Raw genomic sequence first — 6,180 nt, 5'->3', positions numbered from 1 at the left:
AACTGAAGACTTGATCTTAAAACGAAAAGATCCTTTGTGAATGTCTTTGTAAAGCAGCCAAATTCTCATGAGGTCTGAGGAGGCTAGGCATCTCCATGGGTGCCTGCCAGCCCCTATGAATCCGTGATTCTGCATGTTGCTGAGGATTTTGAGCCATGACCTCGGGTGAGGGGACCTGCCTCTGATTTAATCGCAGCTTGGTAACACCAGTGTTCAGTCTGTGATAAGAAGAGAAAGAAAATACGTTGTCGTGGTTTAACCCCAGCCAGCAACCAAGTACCAGACAGCCACTTGCTCATTCCCCCTCACGCAGAGGGATGAGGAGGAGAATCAGAAAGGAATGTAAAACTCAAGAGCTGAGATAAGAACAATTTAATAGGTAAAGCTGCACACCCAAGCAAAACAGAGCAAGGAATCCATTCACCACTCCCCACGGGCAGGCAGGTGTTCGGCCATCCCCAGGGAAGCCGGGCTCCGTCATGTGTAACAGTTATTTGGGAAGACAAACGCCACAATGCTGGATGTCCCCCCCTTCCTTCTTCTTCCCCCAGTTTATATACTCAGCATGGCGTCATATGGCATGGAATATCCCTTTGGCTAGTTTGGGTCACCTGCCCTGGCCGTGTCCCCTCCCAGTTTCCCGTGCCCCTCCAGCCCTCTCGCTGGCAGGGCCCAAGGAACTGAAAAGTCCTTGACTTAGTATAAACACGACCCAGCAACAACTCAAACCATCAGTGTGCTGTCAGCATTGTTCTCACACCAAATCCAAACCACAGCACTGCACCAGCCACTAGGAAGAAAATTAACTCTATCCCTCTAAAATCCAGCTGAAACCAGGACAGAGATTTCTAGAAAAGGTGATGCTAATGTCCGTTATAAATGCTCTTCAAGTACAGATTTTCTTCACTTTCTGTAGCGTCTACATGGGTTTTGAGGGGTCCTTCTTAAGCATGGTTGCTCCATCTCCAGTTCCTGTTGATGATGCAGGCTCCAGTGTGTTCACTGGATAGCTATAAATAAATCCTACAATCTTCTGTATTATGGTGACTTGTAAGAGACAGGGTGAGCAAACTTGGATCTGAAACCAGAGGGAAAAGCATAGGCTTTAGGTGAATCCTGAGGAGAAAGGTGGCTAAATGCTTTACTTCAGGGGCAGAGGAGGAATCAGATGGGGGAAATCCTTGGCTCCTGATGGAGCAAGATACAAGGAGATAGGTGCTGCTGAACTTTTTTCATAACAATTTTACCAGGTGCTGCTTGTATTATGAAATGGGGTAATGAAGCACTCTTCAGTTTTTGTGTGTCCCTTAGCCTATAAAACTGCTCCCGGTGTAGAAACAACTGACACTGCCTCTGCTTTGTTGGGAAGGGAATGGCATTTGCTTGTCTTCCCAGCAGGCATGTGCTGCTGCCAACTAGTTAAGCCTTTCCTGTCTTCACAAATTAGAAGCTTTGTAAGCCAAATCAACAAAGAAGCATTCTTCCAAGTTTTTTTCACAGAACAACAGGATGTCTGAGGTTGGAAGGGTTGGAGGCTCCATCACCTCTAGGCAACCAGTGCCAGTGCTCAGTCACCCTCACGGTGAATAACTGTTTCCTGATATTCAGAGGGAACCTCCTGTGTTTCAGTGTGTGCCCACTGCCTCTGGTCCAGTCACTGGGCACCACTGGAAAAAGCCTGGCTCCATCTTTTTGCATCATCACTTTGGGCACCCCTTGAGCCTTCTGTTCTCCAGGCTGAACAGGCCCAGCTCTCAGCCTTTCCTCATAAAATAGATGTTCCAGTCCCTTCAGCCACTGGACTCTCTCCAGTATGCGCATGCCTCTTGTACTGGGGATCCCAAACCCAGTACTCCAGGTGTGGCCTCACCAGTGCTGAGTAGAGGAGAAAGATTACCTCTGTCAGCCTGCTGGCAACCAGGATACCATGAGCCTTCTTTCCAAAAACAGTACATTGCTGGCTCATGTTCCAATGTGCTGTCCACCAGGACACCCCAGGTTCCTTCTCTGCCCAGCTGCTTTTCAGCTGAGTAACTCCCAGCATGTACTGGTGCCTGGGATTATTCCTTGCACTTCCCATTGCTAAGCTTCAACAATGTTCCTGTCAGACCATTCCTCCAGCTTGCTGAGGCCCCTCTGGGTGGTAGCATGACTCTCTCTTGTATGAGGTACTTCTAGTTTTGTGGTGTCTGCAGGCTCATGGAAGGTATATGCTGTCCTATCACCCAGATCATTACTTGAGATATTTAACAGGACTGCAGCCAGCACTGACCACTGGGGTACACTGCTATTCACTGGCCTCCAACTAGACTTTGTTCCACTGATCACCACCCTCTGGGCCTGGCCATTCAGCCAGCTTTCAGTCCACCTCAACCATCCCATACACCAAGCGCTTCTCTGTGAGTATCTTATGGGAGACTATGTCAAAGGCCCTACTGAGCTCTAGGTAGACAATAGCCACTGCTTTCACCTCAGCTACCAGGCCAGTCATTCCATCATAGAAGTTTATCAAGTTGGTCAAGAATGACTTCCTCTTGGTGAAACTGTGCTGACTACTGTTGATGATGTTCTTGTTGATGTGTTTGGAAATGTTTTCCAGGTTTAGTTGTTCCATCACCCTCCTAGGGATTGAGGTCAGGCTGACAGGCCTTTAGTTCCCTGGACCTTCCTTGCCTTTCTTGAAGACAGGAGTGACATTTGATTTCCACGTGTCTTTGGGCACTTTCCCCCATTACCATGATCAATCAAAGATTATCTGAGCGGCCTTGCAATGACATCTGCCAGCTCCCACAGCACTTGAGGGTACATCAGGGTCCATGGACTTAGGTATTATTTAAACATATATATATATATACTTAAGTATAACTTAGGTATATACAGGACTTAAGTCTTCCCTGACCTGATCCTCTTCCACCAAGGGTATATTTTCCTTGCTTCAGACTTTCCCCTTGGTCTCAGGGGCCTGAAGGCCAGTGTTGCTAGTGAGACTGAGGCGAAGAAGACATTCAGTACCTCAACCTTTTCTGTGTTCTATGTAATCAGGTGCCCCATCTCATTAAGCAATGAGCCCACATTTTCCCTAGCTTTACCACCTATGTATTTATGGAAGAAGCACTTGTTGTCTTTGACATCCCTGGCCAGATACAACTCCAATTGAACTTCAGCTTTTATAACTTTACCTCTGGATGCTTGGACAACATCTTTGCGTTCCTCCCAACTTACCTATCCTTGCTTACACTCTCTGCATGCTTCCTTCATGTGTTTGAAATAACCCAGCTGTTCCTCGTTCATCCACACAGACCTCCTGGCATCTCTTTGAGCACTATAATAGTGCCCATGTTACCTCGTAAGAGAACATGGAACCTGGCATTTATCTGTGGTTTGGGAAAATGATGGCTTAAATCAAAACTTGCTTCTCCCAGTGTGACTTACTAATGATTTAAGCACCAATCAATCACAAATGGAAACAGGACCATGTCTTCCCGGATGAAGTTCCTAATGAAAAAGTTGTAGGACAAGTTGCTTGCTTGCTTGACCTTGTGTCATACTGCAAGTTTAAAGCAGATTTGGGATCACTGAGTTTACTCCCCTGGGTGGAGCAAACTTCTTGCATTACTGCCTGGTGGTGGGTACACAAAACAGAGGGAGAAGAGGACTGTTAGGGCTCCAGAGTCTTACAGGCAGAATCAAAAGCAGCAGGAGAAGCAAAGTAAGTGTTACCCAGTTCCATGCAGTGCTACAGGCTGGGGCAGAGCGGCTGGAAAGGGCCTGGTGGGAAAGGGCCTGGGGGTGCTGGGTGACGGCCGGCTGGGCAGGAGCCAGCAGTGTGCCCAGGGGGCCCAGGCGGCCAGCAGCACCCTGGCCGGTGTCCCCAGCAGTGTGGCCAGCAGGACCAGGGCAGTGACCGTCCCCCTGCACTGGGCACTGCTGAGGCCGCCCCTCGAACCCTGTGTTCAGGTCTGGGCCCCTCTCTGCAAGAGGGACGTAGAGGGGCTGCAGCGTGTCCAGAGACGGGCAGCGGGGCTGGGGAAGGGGCTGGGGCACAGGTCTTGTGGGGAGCCGCTGAGGGGACTGGGGGTGTTCAGTCTGGAGGCTCAGTGGGACCTTGCTGCTCTCTACAGCTGCCTGACAGGAGCCTGTGGGCGGGTGGGGGTTGGTCTCTTCTCCCAAGTAACAAGCGACAGGACAAGAGGAAACGGCTGCAAGTTGCACCAGGGGAGGTTTAGATTGGAGATTAGGAAAACTTTCTTCACTGAAAGTGTGGTGAAGCATTGGAACAGGCTGCCCAGGGAGGTGGTGGAATCACCATCCCTGGGGGTGTTTTAAAAACATGTAGATGCGGTGCTTAGGGATGTGGTTTAGTGATGGGCTTGGCAGTGCTGGGTTAACAGCTGGACTTGATGATCTTGAAGGTCTTTTCCAACATAAATGATTCTGTAATTCCATGATTCTATGAAAGATGAAAGCAGGCTCTTAAGTTGATTCTATGAAAGATGAAAGCAGGCTCTTAAGTGAGGCTGGAGTGGGCTTTCTCTGTTTCACAGCAAACCTGCTGAATAGTGGAACTGCTAGGTATCTAGGAAACCCCTAAGTTCTACATGGCTGGCACACAGCAGAATGAATCACTGTAATAACAAGACTATGAGCTTAATGATATGAATTTGGTGTTGAAACTGAAGCACTGGAAGTAATTGCAAATATCAACCATCAGCTCAGGTTATGATAAGTTCGATTACTAGGCTGGTAGTTATGGAAACAGCTATTTTGTGCTACTGTTATCCTCAATTTCTGCAGCTGTCCATTCAGTTCATTCCCCAAAACAGGAAAATGTATCCCACATAAAGCAACAAGAAGTCAGAAAAAAATTGCCTTTTTCCAGTGCTGCAGAATACGATTTGCTGCTTGCTGTAGCTGTATGGTACTCAGAATATCATGGGAGAACTAAAGTCTGGAAGAGGCCACCATAAATTGTACTCAGTGTCTTGCTTGAAGGTCTAAGAGCCAGCTCCTCCTTCTTGCTAGCTCTTGCCTTCATTTGCTAGTGCTTTTTGCTGAATGCTCTACTGCTGCATGTATTTCTTTGGGACATAGCTTTTTGTGTCAGTCACTAGCTCATTTCAAAACAGAATGATAAACTTGTCATGTTTCCTGATGCATTTGTAGTTAGCATCTTTCCCTGGGCTGCTCCGCCAAGGTTTCTGGAGGCTTTTAGTCAGCCTAGAAACTAGACCAGGCCCATCCTCCAGACCAGGCTGTGGCATCATCAAAGCATGAAGCAGAATTGGCCATCATAGTTGAGAGGAAAGTCAAGAACAGAAACACTACCTCAACTGTGCCGATGCAGTTGTGGGTGTGGTGACTGGCTATGGAATGTTTTTTTATATAATACATAGACATCTGAAGCAAAACCAGGTCCTGTCACCATCCTCAAGGCACTGCACCGAGCTTGGTTTGCCCTAGCTCTTTTGGTCAGTGGTTAAGGGAAAACAAACATGTGCCTACTGAACTGAAAACAAGTGGCATATTTTAGCTGTTTTGTCTCAAGACAGTTGTGCAGGAGTCTCAGCCCTAGCCAGAGGTAGCATTACTTTCTGTTACTCCCCCTGGGTCAGCTAAACTGCGCTACTGATAAAGCAAAGGGTTCTGCTGGTCACTTTTCTACAGCTCACTGATGAGCTCATTCAAACAGAATTTATGAACACACTTTGCCGACAGCTGAGATGATGGGGCAAAAAAAAAAAAAAAAAAAGGGGGGGGGAATCACCATTCTGTACCTGAAAGAGAATTACATTTGAGGTAAAAAAAAAAACAACCCAGTGGTACCATCTGTCTTTATAAAATGAAACCTAACACACTTGAAAGAGCTAGAGATGTTTTCTAAGGAGACTTTCCACTTTTTCAGGTTAGAACATGTGTATTGTCACACAGCAGCTATTTCCAGGAAGAAAAAAAGTTCTGTTTGTGACACTTTTGCTTCAAAACAGTATGAAAAGCATAAGCTCTGTTCCAAGCCAGGTGGTAGAACAAGACTAAACTAACACACTAGAGGTTAAATCTGGACCTGTCTTCTCAGCATATTTTCTGGAAGTTCTTTGCTAACATTTTTCTGTGAATAGCTGCCTAAAAAGAAGGGGGTGGTGTCTTTAAGCCAACATCTGTTCTAAGAAAAGAGGCAATGAA

The sequence above is a fragment of the Falco naumanni genome, chromosome Z (genome assembly GCF_017639655.2).
Source record: "Falco naumanni isolate bFalNau1 chromosome Z, bFalNau1.pat, whole genome shotgun sequence".
Classification (NCBI taxonomy): domain Eukaryota; kingdom Metazoa; phylum Chordata; class Aves; order Falconiformes; family Falconidae; genus Falco; species Falco naumanni.
The sequence above is the reverse complement of the archived record's forward strand: the minus strand, read 5'-3'. Positions refer to the sequence as shown.